Source organism: Xyrauchen texanus, chromosome 6 (assembly GCF_025860055.1).
Source record: "Xyrauchen texanus isolate HMW12.3.18 chromosome 6, RBS_HiC_50CHRs, whole genome shotgun sequence".
Classification (NCBI taxonomy): domain Eukaryota; kingdom Metazoa; phylum Chordata; class Actinopteri; order Cypriniformes; family Catostomidae; genus Xyrauchen; species Xyrauchen texanus.
Window position 1 is genome coordinate 26,128,540 of NC_068281.1, and position 18,618 is coordinate 26,147,157.

At 35.7% G+C, this 18,618-nt stretch overlaps 1 protein-coding gene and 1 pseudogene across 2 annotated transcripts in view; one reads left to right on the forward strand and one right to left on the reverse strand.

Annotated features, from left to right (window-relative positions):
• Nucleotides 1-18,618, reverse strand: part of LOC127644757 (serine/threonine-protein phosphatase 2A regulatory subunit B'' subunit alpha-like) — a 141,593-nt gene that overhangs the window by 52,981 nt on the left and 69,994 nt on the right. The window lies entirely within an intron of this gene.
• Nucleotides 1-18,618, forward strand: part of LOC127645682 (neutral cholesterol ester hydrolase 1-like) — a 133,401-nt pseudogene that overhangs the window by 671 nt on the left and 114,112 nt on the right.

The window sequence follows — 18,618 nt, forward strand, 5'->3', positions numbered from 1 at the left end:
ATTAACCCTTACTTAAAGCAGTCCATACAACTTGTGTGCTATATTCCAAGTCTTCTGAAATCATACAACTGTTTTGTGCGAGTAACAGACTAAATTTATGTTGTTATTCACTGATAATCTTCCTCCACTGGAGTTCTGAAATGTCATTAGCATCCACTTTCAGAAATGGCACTCTCACCACACCAAGTTTGATGACACTGACAGCAAATGCCACTGGTTCTTGTGTGTGTTGTAACTGAACAGTGCACGAATGCATGGAATGGAGAATGAAATTTAAAAGCTGCAGAGGAGGGGAAAATTAAATAAATAGGTCACCTAAAAATGAACATTCTCTCATAATTTACTCACCCTCATGAAATCCCAGGTGTGTATGACATTCTTAAATAAATAAAATAAAATGAAAATATCCTTAAAATGCAATTGAATGGAGATTTCTCTTTTAAAGCTCCAAAAAACACAGACAGTCAACATAAAATTCATCCATATGACACCAGCTTTTAAATTATTATCGTTCTAAAGCCACATGATTGCTTTTGGTGCAAAAGAAGATTAATATTTTAAGATAAATATAATATAAATATAATAAAAGTCATTTTAAATTTTCACGAGAGGGTGGAGTCCAAGTGGTCTCTCGTGTGACATAATCGCGTCGCCATGGATACAGATGTGTCACATTCTGTGAAACTTACAGGATGTGCACACAAACACACCAATGTGAGTAAAGAAACAGATCAATACAGACCTAAACCAAAACCAACCAAGACACCGTACAGTGTTCCTCCTCCTCATTTGTAAACAGCGCTGCTCTTTCAGCTGTGAGACACGTGCATCAGTTCTCATTTTTCCAATGCCAATGCGATTATGTCACACGCACAAACCGCTGCTCACCGGAAGCATGATTTAGAGTAAAAAAAAGTACTTAAATATTGATCTTTTTCACACCAAAAGCATTCGTGTCACTTTAGAAGACATTAATTTAACAGCTGGTGTCATATGGATGAAGTATATACTGACTGTGATATAGGAAATCTCTATTCACTTGCATTATAAAGACCTACTGAGCTAAGATATTTTTCTATTTTTCTTCAAATGTTTTCTAGTGAAGAAAGAAGTCATATACTCCTGGGATACTATGAGGGTGAGTAAATAATTTTCATTTTTGGGTGAACTATACCTTTAATAATGACTTGACCAATATTTTGGTCTGTTCTTCACACAAATTATTATTAATTGCTCTTATATGGTAAAAAGATGTGCTAAAGTTTATTTAAAAATTCATCTTTAGGGTTCCACAAAAATAAATAAATAACAGAATTCAGGTAGAGTAGGGCAAAATGGCCAAAATATTTGTTTTTTTTTTTTATCAATATGTATGTAATAGCACAGTATAGATGAAATTATTCTGACATCAGACCGCAGGAAACCACGCTTCCAAGTTGTTTCGAGCAGCACATTTCAATGGTGGAAATAGGCAGCACTGCAGTTTTAATAATCTATTAAGCTTTATACAATTAAATAATGTTTACATTACAATTAAGTAATGTTAATAAAAGTTATTATAAAAGAAATATTTATGGTTTACAGTGAGGACAATATATGGGTTATTTTCTGAAATATTGGCAAAACAAGTTTAAACTTGGTTCAATGAGCCTGTGTGATTATGTGGGACATGTAATATTTTGTTGAATAAACATCCTCACATGTTTTACACACTCATAAAGCCTAAGAATTTGAGTACTTTTAAATGAAAACAACCATTAGACATACAATATGTCTTAACTGCTTAAATTATTAACCCACATACCATAAATAATAATATTTTACTTCAATACGATAATATTCCATATAAAAACAACCGTTTTCGATCTGAGTTTGCAAAATTTGTTCATATAAAAAAGTTATTATCCACCAACAGCTGCTGCAGGTCAACTGTGTCTAATAGAGCAGACGCAATAATAATGATGGTGACCCGTGAAATACCATAATTTATGTCAAATTAGTTTTCCCTGATGCAACTATCTAGTGGAAATTTAAAGAAGCCCTAATGGAAAAGGGGTGTTTCAACTCCACAAACAGCACATTTTGGACAGTTTCAGCGCAATTTGAGCAAAGCGCCCATAGACAGAAGCTATTTTCCGGACAACCCAAAGAACCCAGAAGGGGCGGGGCAGAGCGTTTGTTTGTAAACAGTAACTTCATCTATACAATTAATGAGGACGGAAATACATTCCAAATGTATTTTAGACTTCAAGAATGCAGGCATTAAGACACGGGAGCAGCCGACCGACCTCCATATTGCCACTCATATGTCAGACGCACTACACGAAGATTACCACAGGATCTATGCATCGTATCACACAGTATTTAGCCTTGTTTTGACCGGGAGTATATGCTTTAAGTAATAACGCTTTTCATTGTCTATTTTGTTTTATGAAAAAAAAAAAAAAAAATAGTAAGACACATCGGTTTTATAACACACTGTATGTAACTCTAAGCTGTATACAAACAAACTCGAAGAGTTGTTCTAGACAAACGTTTATTTTTTCACAAAGGGCCTTTTTTTAAGACTTTTAGTGAAGGTACGTTCAAACTGTAATGCCATGCTCTCATTAGAGAGCCCACATCAAGAGCTTTGTCCTTTGGAGTGAGTGGATTAGAAGTTTCCCAAGGTGTTATTCGCCATGTATGCCAAATTTTATCGCCTTTAGAGGACGTTTCCGACAATATTATTTTTCCTGGTGAGTAAACCGTACATGACATAACTGTTGTAGCCTGCTGTAGACTTTCTTGCCTGTGTAAAGAAATTAGCAGACATGACACCGCTATGGATCATGAAAACACATTTATCTAAATAGAACATAAATAAACAGCAATTGTGTTGACGTCAAAGTAACTGCTGTGTTTAGTCGATAGCTGTATTGTATTGTCAGTGCTGTCTTGTTCGGTACACAACAATATCATATTAGCAGGATATAACTTTGCAGAATTGCTTGCATTTTAGCTATATGCACACGATCGTCTAGATGTATAACATTGGCTACATTTCGTAATTGTAAACTTTCCAAAGTTTATCATCGATATCTAGGATTTTTTTTATTTTTATTATAAATATTTAAATTGTTTTGTAGCCCAGTCCTACATTAAGGTTTAGAGCAAAATGAGGATGAGTATTTAATGACAGAATATAAATGTTTGGGTGAACTATTCCTGTGAATTTCTCTATTGCTCTCTCTTTCTCTCTAATGATAATTAAGTCAACAGATGAGTCACCATGAGACTTGGGGCATATTTATTCTGATACAGGAATATAAGGAAATGAGCTGATTATAAGTATGCATAAAGAATTACTAGTATCAACTGGAAATGTTCTCCACAGCCAAAGAAATATTCTTTCTTTTAATTTGCTTTTTATTTATCAATGCTTCGCAGGATTTCCACTACAACTACCTCATATAAACCCTGACAATGGCCACACACAATTGCCAAACAACCTCATAGATGCATTACATTTCTGTATTTGATGAAAACATTTCAACAGTTTTCTGGTTAAAGCTGATGTAATTTTTTGCAATGTTAAAATACTGGAGTCGACTGGAAAAGTGTCAACACTTTTGCTAATGCTATTATAACACTGTTCTGTTTGTTTGAGCAGCCCATCACAGCAACATTGGCTCAACCAATGGCATGAATTTGGGGTGGGACTATCTGTTTATTTGACCAAGGTTTGTTTTTGCAATTCTGTTTGATGTATTTAATGGTGTAGGAATTACACACTTTCACATAAATGAAAGTGAACAGTGACTGATGCTGACATTCTGCCTAACACCTCCTTATGTATTGCACAGAAGAAAGTCATATGGGGTTGGAACAACATGAGGGTGAGTAAATGAAGACAGAATTTAAATTTTTGGGTGAACTTTCCCTTTGATGTTTTTTTAGCATGGTTTCATAGCTGGAGCTGCGTTTTACACATGGGTACTAATGAGGTGACACCTAGAAAAATATACAGAAGTAGATTTAAAGGGAGATTCCTGCAATCCACACCCTTGATATTCAGTATGGAAAGATTGTTCACAATAGACTGGCTCTGCTTGCCCAGCCTGTTACAGTACACTGTGGGTTCTCACAACATCCACCAGTGTGAACTATTAAGGCCTTTAAAGACAGTGACTGCCTTTTACAATAAGAACAAATAATCACGAAAACTTGAACAGTTTTCCCCTTTTCAGTAATGTGTAGTTCTTTAACAGGAAATTACATTTCCTGGATGTCTCTTTCCTGCCATAAATTGAGACAGAATTTCCCTTGGTATGAAATTTAAGAAGCAATTATTAACAGTCACCAATATTAAATGTAAATGTATAAATTATACAATCAACCCATAACAAAGCTTATTCTTTATCTTAGTTGTTTTAAAATATTTGTAATGTTTAACATATATAGGTCAAAATGATAATGTGTCTATACTAATATTGAGCACAATCACAGTCAACCCATAATAAAGCTTATTCTTTATCCCTTAGATGCTTTTAAAATAATGTTTATTCTGTATGTACCTTATGGTCACATTTAGTATGCTGACTCTTAACTGATATTACAGATACACAATCACAGTCACAGTGATGTACATTTCAACACAGCGGGGCTGCTATGTGAATCGCACATAGGAAACCACAGCAGGCTCGTCTTTGTTAAATATCAAAGGTTCAAAGTAAATATAATGATACTGGGCTTGTGGATTTGCATGTCCCTGTTTACCATGGATAGCACTGATTTTCCACGGCCATGGCTCTATTCAGTACAGTCACACTGGAGATCTTGTTTATCATAGCGATTAACACCCTTGAGTTTCAGTATCCCCCAAACAGACCATCTCAATAACATAGTGTGCATTCAAAATGGGCTTTGAAGTAACTAGTCGTCAAGTGGGGCTGAACATAATATGACAGGAAGAGTGTGGAGCATAGCAAAGCAATGGCTTTTTAATGACAATTTAATGGGCTGATCAACACATGATCCTGCACTCATCCTTGCCTGCTTGGTCATCTATTGGCCTGGGTGGGTGTTTCTATTTTTTGGCCTTTGGGGGGCTACAGCAGAAGCATTTACGCCAGCACAGGGGTGTGGACGCCCATACAAACATCTTATACGTCTGATGGGTGTCTTCTTCCCACATAGAACCTCAATGGGATCAAGGCTAAACTCATTTAGCTGGCTTTGAAAGGCTAGTATTGTATGACAATCAAGAGGAGTGTTCCTGGAAGATTAGGTTTTAATTGTCAGGCAACACTCTTTATCTAAGCTTAATTCTGTAATTAGCATGCAATGATTGTTATGGAGAAAGCTGCTCACAAAACACACAGACACACAGTTTGGAGAGAGTAAGACATCCAACAACAGTTTTGAGATCACTGGCAAGAGAAAGGAATGAGGATGCAACACACTGTCTGTGTGTAATGGCCTCATTATTTTTCTCATCTCGTCATTCTCACTGTGTATATTTGTTGCACATTTTAATTACACTGTAAAATTCACATGCTAAGAAGTCACACTTGTTCACAAATCACATCTGCCAGCAGTTTTCAATTCTGTGTCAGGACTCTGTGCTGTACAATATTGTCAGCACAGGCAAATCTTTCTTAACTAGTGGAAATAATGCCACAAATACCCCATTCCCAGCAGTGAAGCAGATCTTGTTACTTTTGCCAGGTAGAGCAATAAATCATGACATGCTGCTGTGCTTATATTTGGCCCAATTAAGGGATAGGGATAAAAGGTAAAACAATGTAAATTGACCTAATTAAGTGAATCACAGCAACTGGAAGCCCAGAAAGGGTTTAGGACCATTATGGAAATGGCAGCACGAGGGAAATTGGGATAGTGGTTGAGCTTGTGTGAGTCCTCACTTGTTAGCGGTCAAGTCTGGTCTTGTTAGTGTACACAGGCTGCCACAGGGGGCCTGCCATGAGCTTTGTTTGTCTCAGCTTGAGTAATGACTATCAAAAGCCTTCGCTGTAAGAGAGAACTTGGCCCATGCAACAACAATACATTAATAATAGAAGGATTACAGGCACACTGGATACTACTCCATGCTACACTCATTTAACCTTCAGAATCCCGGGAAGAAAATGAGAAGGATGCCCAAGCCACTGAAAAGACAAAGCAAAATGAGTATTGCAAAAACGTCAAAATAATTTTTAGCTACTGGGGAATTTAGCCTAAATTGGTTTTAGATAGGGATGCTCTGATCGATCAGCCAACGACTGGTATCGGCCGATATTCACGTCCTATGACTCGATCGGTAATTTGGTTGATCTCATAAACTGCGCATGTCGAAAAAGACGTGCGGCTCCTTTAACACTTTAGCAGCACTGTCATGGCATCACGGCATGTGAGGAATAATGGCACTTTGAACCATGACTTGCACTACACATAAGTAAGATTTGCATTATATTCATGATGTTAGCCAGAGGGGAACTAGCCACACAGTGAGTCTGGTTTCTCCCAAGGTTATTTTTCTCCATTAACCAACATCTTATGGAGTTTTGTGTTCCTTGCCACAGTCGCCTTTGGGTTGCTCACTGGGGTTATAAATACAATTATTATTTCATTACTTATTTTGAAACATGATTCACAATTGTATTTGATCAAACTACACAATGATAACTCTAAGACATTATAGATATTACAGTTTTATCTTCTGTTATTGCCTGATCTTCTGTAAAGCTGCTTTGAAATGATATGTGTTGTGAAAGGCGCAATACAAATAAAAATTACTTGTCTTGGTATAGTGTTGTAGGCTCCAGCCCCCCGCGACCCTGTACACAGGATAAGCGGTTGACGATGGATGGATGGATGGATGGTATAGTGTTGTAAGACAACAAACTTGATTCAGCACGATGCAGTGGGAGAGGTATGGTGAATATGAAAAGTTTGTATACTGTTCTGTTAATGTGCCGTTTCACAAGTGACAATGCAAAGGGGAAATAGCACAAGATGTGAAACTTTTTTTATAATCGTTCATGGCACCAGCTTCTCAGTCTCCGCTGGGCATAGGCATCTTAGTAGTAACGCGAGTTACAAGATGTGGCGTAATTAAAACTCCTTTATTAAATACCTCCCTATTAAACGGCATTGACAATAATAGCACCTGTAGAGTCCAAAAACATGCACTCTTCCTCCGCTTTACTTTCATCTCTTGCATAAGAGCGTGTGTCCCCCTCATTAAAGTTCAAGCAGCAACAAATTAAAAAATAACTATTAATACAATCATCCAACTAAATCAAAAGGCAGGGAAGGAATTTATAAATATAATAATTCTGTATACAATATTAAGATACCGTAATATAATGTATTAAATAAATATAATGCAAAAATAATATAGAAATAAAATAAGGAATAATAATAATGATATGAAATAATGACAATGAATCAATACCCCAAAATTTCACATTTTATTGCACCTTTGGGTTATCAGTTTGTCTTTAGTTTGACACCAAGTTATCTTAATACAATGAATAATTTTTAGACTATACTCTAATAAAAAAAAAAAGCCTTTTAAACTTTGTTTTTGTCAACATAAACTAGGCAAAGTGATTTCACTGGGAAGAGGAAATTTCAATTAATAGTGGCATTGTGCAGAAAGCTTATATATAGCCAGTTATGACCGAGATCCTGATAAAAGGTGAAATCAGGTGACAAGAAGATTGGTGATCGCATCAGCTGTAAAAATCTTTATTGGAGCATCCCTAGTTTTAAAGACCACACAATTGTTACAGAGAAACAAGGCCTGAGTGTCTTCTGACTGACAACTGAATCAATTTCATTATGACTGTTACTGCTACTAAGATTTACATATTTTCTTTTGAAATGGCAACTGAGTGGAAGACGCTCAGTTTCAATGCAACCCCCATGAAAGTTGGGTATTGATACAGATTTCCAGATTTGATTTTATTGCAATTTCGATTAGTTTTGATTAGATTCTAATTAATTTGATAATTGTTGAGCTACTATGTCCATTTGCTTACACATGAAAGCAATTTGATGATTCTCATTACCAATTACAATACCACAACAAAGTACTTATGAGTACATACTAATGAGTACAAAGTACTTATAAGTACTTACATATTTGAGTACACATTGTTTCAAGTTTAAGTACATTTTCAATAAAAGTAAACAGAAATAAAATAAGAACAAAATAAACTAATTACAAGCATTAGAGCAAATAAAAATAATAGAACAGAATACAGAATACTAGAACAAGATATAAATTATGAAAACAGCTTTAAGTTTTTAACAGCAGTATCAAGTATTTAAGTAAACATTAAAAAAATAGAAGCATAGAAACATAACACAAAACTAATTAAATTACTGGTCTTCACTAAATGATTATAATAGTTCAATACTTTTTAAAGCTACTACATTGGCAAGTGTTTTAGGATTCAAGCCTGATATTTTGAAACAAATTTGATAGAAATTTGTCCCTCCATTTACGTACATTTTCACTGAATTTTGATGTGTTTTGTTTTTTTACCGTTTAGGCATGTGTAAGATCACACGTGCACATAAAGCATGCGCACATAAACTGCCTGTTATTTCAGTCAGTCAAACAGCACATGGGTACTGAAATGGGGAAATAAAAATTGACCTTTAAGATTCTCATTACTAGTGTAGTTTCTCTATCTACTACTCAGGTTCAACCAGTGGTTGTCTTGCGATTAAATGGTCCATAGCATTGATGCAATGAGCACCATTGGCGCAGTTTGAATTTAAAATCTAGATCAGGTTTAGTTAGGATGTGGGTTGGGACTTGAAAAGCATTCACCTATCAACCTACCATTTTCATTTTCCTCTTGTTTTATTGGGAATTATAGTTAAAGTTATGGAAAGGATTAAGGTCAGGACAAAAAAATAAAAATGTTTTTGCCACCATTCATCGCATGTCTAATGATTCCTGGACAGTGGACACCAAATAAATATGAAATATGTATGATTATAATTAAAAGCCTTTTCCAGAGTAATTACAGTAATTATCTCTAAAGATAATAAAGTACAGTTAATAAAAGTGGAAAAATAAACTGCCAAGAGATGTAACAATTAAATAAACACCAGACAAAGTACAATGCACACACACTCTCAGTCTGCCTCTTACATGCACGTTCTGTCTCACTCACTCAAGCTCGCTCAGAGTCAATTCACAGAGCCAGTGTGAAATCTGTTTTAAGAGCTCACCAGAGATAATAGTTATAACAGTTTATCCTGCAATAATCTCACTGAGCTTTCTTGTAAATATTTAATAAATAGTTAAATTACTTACCTCCACAAAACTCTAATGAGGTTGAATGAATCAGACACTAATGATTTTACACTGGAGCGGTTTTGGGACTACTGCTAGATATAGCCTACATCACTTATTTTTGAATGCATGTATGTGAGTGGTGCTGAACCCTCATGATGTTTCACAATGAGCTTAAAAAGCATATATTCCAATAAATGTTGACATTTCACAAAATGCACAAAATTGTCTGTAATTTTACAATGTTGTGCATTTTGCTAGTCTATGCGAAATCTGAACTTGCACCCCTAGCTAGGACTATGTTTAACAGGAATGTTGCTGCTGGACCAACAAAACAAATCTAGGAACATGTCCGACTTGACATTAAACAATACAAATTATGTATCTCTAATGTGACACAGAATGTCACCTTTGCTCTGTTACCTCAGGTCTAAAGAAAAATAGGACTTATCAGTGACATAGTTCATGACGCATTCTCGTTATCTCTCAGAGGCTCTTAAAAACTCTCTGGGAACACAAATTACACCCCAAATGAGAGACAAAGAAATTATAGATTGTATTGCAGCAGAAAGAAACCAGCAGTTCAGCAATTAAATCTTAATTAGTGTCTATTGTTTTGAAACAACATCAGTCAGATGGAATAATGTGGCAGAGTTCACTCTCTTATGAAGACATCAGAGCAGCATGAATGCTCTATCTACAGAAACAAGATAATCAGCAAGAGCCCTCTGCCACAACAAAGGATCCTTTGGAAAAAGCTTTGCACTGATAATCAGTTGCAACAGCTGCTTGGCTAATAGTAATGACTGCATCTATTGTGCATCGGTTTCTTATCAGGTTCTGATCCAAATATCCACTGCACATTGCCTTCTCAGCAAAATATAAAAGGCTTCTCAAAGTCAAAGCCGCAGACAAGAGAGGATAGACACTTGTAACGTTAATTTTATCCAAGCAGACAAAACTTTGTGCATTTTGTTTCCAAGCGAGGGAACAGTTAGAACCTGGACCTATTCATTAGATTCAATTCCTCCTCTTTTTCTATAATCCACTCTTTCAAATCTCATGGTCCAAAATTTCACTGCAAATATCAAACCAACAGGCATTTCATTTAAAGAAAGAATATAGAAAAAGTAGATCATATTTATTGTTAAAACTGCACTATGGAAATCAATGTAAGTAGTAAAAATTATTTTGCCCTATTTAACTACACATAAAATATCACACATTTTAAAAGGGACACCAGTGATATGGCTGATATGCGTTCAAAGGAAATCCTTCACTTGTTTTTAGATTACAATTTACAGCCTTATGGATAAACAAAACCATAATATAGTGTCCACACAAAGAAACTGTAACACAAAAAACACAAGAGGATTAAATAAAAAATATAAAAACTGCTTCATTAAACATGAAAATAAAATGCAGAAATATGTATACCTTATACCTCTAAGTGGTTTCCTTATTCATTTAACAGGCAGTAAAGTTATAAAGGAAGGGTTAAAGCTAATCACTTTAATATGTATATTAGTTAACTAAAAATAAAAACTGAGCTACATATCCAAACCAGTACATTTGGAACTTTGAAAACTAAAGCAATGTTACACAATACTCAGAATTCATGAATATTGGTAATACGTGTCCATTAATCACACACTACGCCTTATTTACAGTAGTGCCATCTTTGAATTTTGACTGGAATGAAAACAAGGCTGTGAGGGATAGACTTACTGTTTCTTTAATGACATACAATATATAAATCCCACTATATAAAGCATATCAAAAAGCCCCTAGATCACATCTAATTTTACACAACTCTTGTCTGAATTTTGTTTTTTTTTGTGTCAACTGAAATTTCTTGAAAATATATATTTTAAATATCAGTTGAACACAAAAACACTGTACAGCCCATTGAAGAGACTTTAGATCTATCCTTCACAGCCTCGTTGTCATTCCCATCAAAATCAAAGATGGCACAGCTGTGAATAAGGTCTATGGCGCAATGTTTGATAGAGTAATGTTTGATTCATTAAAAAGCATGACAACCAATATAAGCTTTAAAAACCCTACCAGAAAACACATCTAAGCATTATTGCAAGTAAGCAACCTCACAAAACAGACATCCAGCTGGTAAACTTCCATAGCGTGCCCTGCCTCTGTACACATGCGGCAGAAGCTGGTCCTTCTATTCTGTGCTTATGGACATGATGTAAAAATGCAAGGACGAATGGCATCGCCTGCAATTTTCCACCAAATCTGACCTAGAAGCTAAAAATATAAATCATTATTTTAAGCTTACCGTATAGAATAGTGGTAAGGCAAGAACACCATTTTGTACATGGATTTTTTTAATTTACTGAAATGATTAAAGAATTTTGCTGCTAAGGCACCTGTGTGAACTTAAGTAGAATTGACATACATTACAATCATTAAAATTACCTTGGGACTAGTTGGTTTCAAGTAATCGTGAAAGAGCTAATCCATAAAAGTGTTAGCTATGGGATTAACTTTGTGCCAATTGTTCTGAACATATCTTTTCAAGAAATATAAATTGAGAATGAATAAAAACAATCTGAAACTGAAAAAAAGGAAAAATGGAAACTTGCGTTAAAGATATTTGGTAACGATATTCACTGCTTGCGTTTGCTGATCAGGTTTCACACTTCCAAAGTTTTAATTTATGCTCCATGAGTTTTCACTTGCAGTTTTGGCACAAACCGTTTGGGCAGGCTAAAAAAAAAATGACTTCTCATTGGCTAGTGAGTTTTTGAGTGACCGCTCTTTGATCAGGAAGTTGAGTTCAGTCAGTAAAAAGGGGCTCTGTTTCAGTTGTTGCATGTAAAATTGTGAGACTCTGCAAGGGGCTTGATAATTCATTAGTGTTTAGTGATACATTTAGGAATTTGCTTTTGAAGTTTATGTGTATTTTCCCCCCTGATGTAATTAAGAAAAGTTAATACATAAATAATAGTTATTGCCTCTTCATTGTGAATTTTTTATTTATTTTTTTTTGCTGAAACCATGGTTTTATTGTAGTAATATTGTAGTAATGACTGTATGCTATAGTAATTATAGGTTATTATGGTTCCTGTTCATATATGATTCCTGTTGTAAAACCTAATGTATTGCTAGAGAACACAAACACCTCCCTTTCTTATAAGGGGCTCAGTAGTGAGCAGAACAGTATAAACATTGATCTTGGTTTAGCCCAGTACTTGACCTGGTTATCCTTACTATTACATTATTTGATTACAGTTGAACTTTCAAGTTTACATACACCTTAGACAAAAACATTTAAACTCATTAAATCGTAGAAAACATTCCCTGTCTTTGTTCACTTAAGATCAATAGCCTACTTTATTTTAAGAATGTGAAATATCAGAATAATAGTAGAGAGAATTTATTATTTCAGCTTTTATTTCTTTTATCAAATTCCCAGTGGGTCAGAAGTTTACATACACTTTGTTAGTATTTGGCAGCATTGCCTTTAAATTGTTTAACTTGGATCAAACAGTTTGTGTAGCCTTCCACAAGCTTCTCACAATAAGTTGCTGGAATTTTGGCCCATTCCTCCAGACAGAACTGGTGTAACTAAGTCAAGTTTGTAGGCCTCATTGCTCACACACTCTTTTTCTGTTCAGCTCACAAATTCGCTATCGGATTGAGGGCTTTGTGATGGCCACTCCAATACCTTGACTTTGTTGTCCTTAAGCCATTTTTCCACAACTTTAGAGGTATGCTTGGGATCACTGTCCATTTGGAAGAGCCATTTGCAATGAACTTTAACTTCCTGGCTGATGTCTTGAGATGTTGCTTCAATACATCCACATAATTCTCCTTGCTCCAGCTGCCAACTATTTTGTGAAGTGCACCAGTCCCTCCTGCAGCAAAGCACCCCCAGTTTGAAGGTAGACCTTAAAATACATCCACAGGTAGACACCCAATTCAGAACAACTCCTATCAGAAGCTAAATGGTTAATTGTCTAAAGGTTTGACATCATTTTCTGGAATTTTCCAAGCTGCTTAAAGGCACAGTTAATTTAGTGTATGTAAACTTCTGACCCACTGGAATTGTGATACAGTCATAAAAGTGTTAAAAATGAAACAATCTGTCTGTAAACAATTATTGGAAAAATTACTTGTGTCATGCACAAAGTAGATGTCCAAAACAACTTGCCAAAACTATAATTTTCTAATATTAAATATGTGGAGTGTTTAAAAAACGAGTTTTATTTACTAAATGTATGTAAACTTCTGACTTCAACTGTATGTTGATTTTACTTGCTCATTGGTTGTACATAGGACATAGTTCTAACCTGATTAAGACATTTATTAGATTTGTATGGATTGAGCATGTACATATAAGAGTTCTGTCATTATATACTTGTGTGACTTTCTTTCTTCCTTGGAACACACAAGGCAAAATGTTAGAATTCAGTTTAAGTACCGGTATTTTAAGTACATATGTTTTCATAATAGTGAAAAATTATTTAATAGTGAAAGTGAATAGGGACTGAGACTGTCAGTCTCAAACCTTCTGCATAACTTTTCCTTTTGTGTTCCATGAAAGAAAGTCATACATATGGGCTTGAAATAGCCACATCCACATTCTAGAAAAGAATTTTAGAAGTAATAAAGAAACGAATAATATAAAACAAACAGATTAATAATTTAGATCAGCGATTTGTTACGTGTGAGTTCAAAGCAGTTTGTAGTGTTTAACTATAATCTCTTTACCTTTTCCTTTAACAGCATTTCACATACAACATTCTGATGACCCAGAGGATGGAGTGGTGTTACCAGAGATTCATTGCAGTGATCATTGATCAGACTAGAATCTTGATATTCTGCATGGAGAAATGCATCCCTTGACATCACCTTTGAATGATCTTGAGATTCAGACACTATTATACTGTGGTATTATGCAGACTATGTTCTACTTAATTGAGTTCTAGATTCAAACAAACACAATTCACAAGTACTGTACACAGCCAGTTACATTTTATTAATCGACACTGGCCTCTTAATATACACTAATCTCTGACTAGCATTTACTTTTTGAATCACTCCAGTTTGTTTCACAGTACTCATGGTAGTGTGATATTGCTTAATTAAAATTTGGTTGTAAGGAGTCAGGTCACAGTGTTGTTCCTCTTCGATTCTCATCTGATGGCTTTTTACCTCAGTGACAGGCATTCCAGCTCAATCACAGGAATGCTAGTAGACACTTGTGTGTTTGTTTTTAAAAAGGATTTAGTAGAGGTAAGTGACAGAGAGAGAGAATGAGTCAGTAAACCGATGAAGATGAGAGAGAGAGGAGTGAAAGAATTAAGAGGGAAGAGGGAGCAAAAGCCCTGGTACTGTCATGACCTATTTCACATCAAGTGAAATGAGGCTTAATGATAAGATAATTTTGTATTCACCCTTAACTCCATCATTAATATAGCAGCATCCCTCAGTTCCTCTCCACGTCAAAATCCCAAATGGTGAACTGATTCAGATTTAACATTTCAAGAGCATCCAGAAATAATCCCTCCCAAACTGGGCCACGGTGTCTGATGGACCATTTAACATCATGGCACAGACTGTGTGTATCAGGCATGGCTGTAAAGAATTGCCCTGCTTCATAATTTCTTCCCATATCAGTAATCAAGATTGTTTTTGCTCTTTGACTGAGTCAGACCTCTATGTCTTCAACCCAACTGCACAAGATGCAGAAATAGGCTTGTGGAAAGTTTGTGAAAAGAAGCAAAAGTCCAAGCGAGTAGAATAACAGTAGTTTAAAGCCACTTGATTAAGACCAACCACTGCAAATGAATTATTAACAATTCAGGGCCTGGGTAGCTCAGCGAGTATTAATGCGGACTACCACCCCTGGAGTTGCGAGTTCGAATCCAGGGTGTACTGAGTGACTCCAGCCTCCTTTTAGCCTCAGAAGAAAAACAAGCCTTATTTCTGAAATAAAATGCCAGTTTTAGCTTATGTTTTTTGAATATGAATATTTATATGAAGTAACAGAATCAATTGCATCAGCCTGAAAAGTAGTAATTGGTGGAAGCTTCTGGGGCCTTTTCTTTGCATTAGAAAATACCATTAGTTTGGTTTTGTCAGTGTTAAGTACAAGCTTCAACTGAGACAGAGAAGTCTGAACAGAATTAAAAGCAGTTTGCAATTCCTCAAAAGTTTTACCAGAGAAGAAGCACAGCAGTAAATAATGGTGTCATGGGAATAAAAATGAATATTTGCATTTTGCTAATTTTTTATCAAGATTGTTTATATAAATTATAAATAAGAGGGGGCCGAGTACAGAGCCTTGAGGCACACTGTTACAGACAACCATTTTGTCAGATGAAAGCCCCACAAATTGAGCGCACTGTGTTCTATCAGACAGATAGTTTACAAACCAAGCAACTGCGTGTTCAGAAAGACCTATATTCAACGGTCTTTGCTTCAGGATTGCATAGTCAATTGTATCAAAGGCCTTTGACAGATCAATAAAAAGTGAAACAGTGCAGTTTTTTTTATCAAGAGCATCCGTAATATAATTTAACACATTCATGGCTGCTGTAATTGTGCTATGTTTCTTCCTGAAGCCTGATTGATACATTGATAAAATGGCATTTGTGTACAGAGACTCCTTAAGCTGCTCACTAACAAGAGTTTCAAGGATTTTAGCCAATGGTGACAGCTTTGAGACTGGCCTATAATTGTTTAAAAGTGTAGGATCTCCACCTTAAACAGAGGTAAGACAAATGCTGACTTCCAGATCCTGGGAATTTCATTACATTCCAGGATAAGATTAAAAATATAGGTAAGAGTTTCGGCTATAAAATAAGCAGCCAGATTTAAAAAGCAGGGATAAAGAAGATCAGACCTGTAGGTTTGCTTTGATCTAAGCATGTTAAGGCTTTGTACACCTCTTGAATTGAGAACGGCAAAAAACGAAAACGCTGACCAGCTCTTATTGGTTCAGCCATCAGTGGTTGCACATAGACAGAAGAAACTGAATCAAATAACTTTCCAGAAGATATGAGGTGCTTATTAAAACAATTAAGCATTTTGGGTTTGTCATACACAGCAACTAAGTCTTTCATTATACATGCTTGTAACGTATTGCATTGGTATTGCCTGAAATAGACTTAATAGCCTTCCAAAACATTCTGGGGTCATTCAGAATTTTTTAAGTGATAGAACAAAAATATTCAGACTTAGCCTTCCTGAGAAGAGAAGAACACTTATTTCGAAGCTGCCTAAAGAGAAGCCAGTCGGTATTAGAAAATGATTTCCTTGCTTTAGCCCAGGCCAGATTGTGCTCTTGAATAAGACAGGACAGCTCAGAAGAGAACCATGGATTATCGCTGCCTTTAACTCAGGACTTGCGGAAAGGGGCATGTTTGTTCATAATCTGTAAGAAGCTATCCTGAAAAAAATTCTAGGCAGTTTCCACATCAGGAATAAGCTCAATTCTGTTCGAGTTAAAATAAAATAAGTCATGTAAAAAAGCCTGCTCATTAAAACTCTTAAGATTTCTCTTGTAAATAAAATTTGATTTTGTCTTAGGGACCTTAGCATTTCTAACAGCAACACCAGCACAATGGTCACTTAAATCATTACAGAATACACCAACAGCAGAGAATGTAAGTGGCACATTAGTCAATATCAAATCAATTAGAGTAGATTTCTCTGGACATCGAATATTTGGGTGGGTGAGTGAATTAATGAGATGAGTAAGATTCATAGAATCACAATATATTTAAAAATTCCAGAGGCTGGTTTTAACCAACACCAGTTAAGATCCCCAGTCAAAAGAATTTCAGTGTAGAGAAGTTTAGACATCAGGTGCATACAAGAAGTCATCACTGAGGGCTGAAGGGGTCTATAACAGCTGACCACCATTAGAGAATCCTTTAGAAATTTCAAGATTCATATATAGAAATTCTAACTGTTTACAGATGGATTCAGATATTACCACACTAACAAGAAATGTACACTTCACATAAACAGCCACACCACCAGCCTTCTTAACCCTGTCCGAGTGATACACATTGTAACCATTTAAACATATATCCTTATCAAGAACAGACTTGCCAAGCCAAATTTCAGACAACAAAATAACATCAGCATTTGTTGTTTTAGCCCAGATCCTAATTCCATCTATTTTAGACAACAGACTTTGCACATTAAGGTGAAAAATCCCAAGACCAGTTCTAGATTTAAAATCAGAGGATGTTTGAAGTAACACAGGCAAACCAGGGCCTGGATTTGGTTGCACATTTCCAGATATCAACAACAGTAACATAATTAGGCACCTCAATTTCACAACTTTGCATGTCAATTTTAATTTTTTTGAATTTATGCTGCACGCAAGATCAACCAGGGAGTTCCTTGACAATACAAAACAGTCATATAGGCTTGGGTAACAAGAAAAGTTTATAATATTAGATTCTGACACAATCGCATAGGAACATGAGCCGATGGACCTAGCGATAAAAAACAAGTTCCCAAAGATGGAATGTCTACCACAGAGGAGAGTACATTGTCAGATTTACTCACCCAGTGACAACAATCGTTTTCACCTGGGTCCACCAAAGTCAGTATGCAGAGTAGCACCACAAGCATCTTCTCAGAAGGAATCAAAATTAATGTAAAAATATTTTTGTATGGAGGCGGAGGTTCAGCGAAAAGGACAGGCATTAGGGAGATACTGAAGAGCAGTTTACAGCCAGATAGTCAGGTAGACAGGAAAACATAGCAGTTCAGACCCAAACACAAACTCCACGAAGGGATCTATTGATTCGGCCCAGGCCAGCCAGGGAAGGGTTGTTCCAGAACAGTCCAGGGAAATTTTGACTCCAGTACATTCAAGGTTAAGTGTTTCTCCGGTTCAGTTCACGTAAAATGATTTTCCGTTCCCGTTGGAAAATAGAGGCTCGAAAAGTGCAATAAAATACTCAAGGATGAAGGGAGTTTTCTTTTACAACAGCAAAAACATTAATAAGTGGATTAAAAAAAACACTGTAATAACATTTACAACACACTTATCACCGAACACTTCACAGACAAACAATTTGACATGCTGCCATCTTGGGGGTGAAGAAACAGAAACAGGCAACATTCTAAGGAAACAAAAAATATTCCATTCTCAAGGAACAATATGAAAAATAAGCTTTTATCTTCTTTGGCATGTTCAAATGAGAAATAATGAGTCTTATCCAGCACTTCCTGACTTTTTTGAATGAGCTGGACCTTATAAGGCTGAGAGTGCCTTTTTCCCTCCTTCACTGAGCACAGCCTTAAAAAATAATCACACTCTTTAGAGTCAT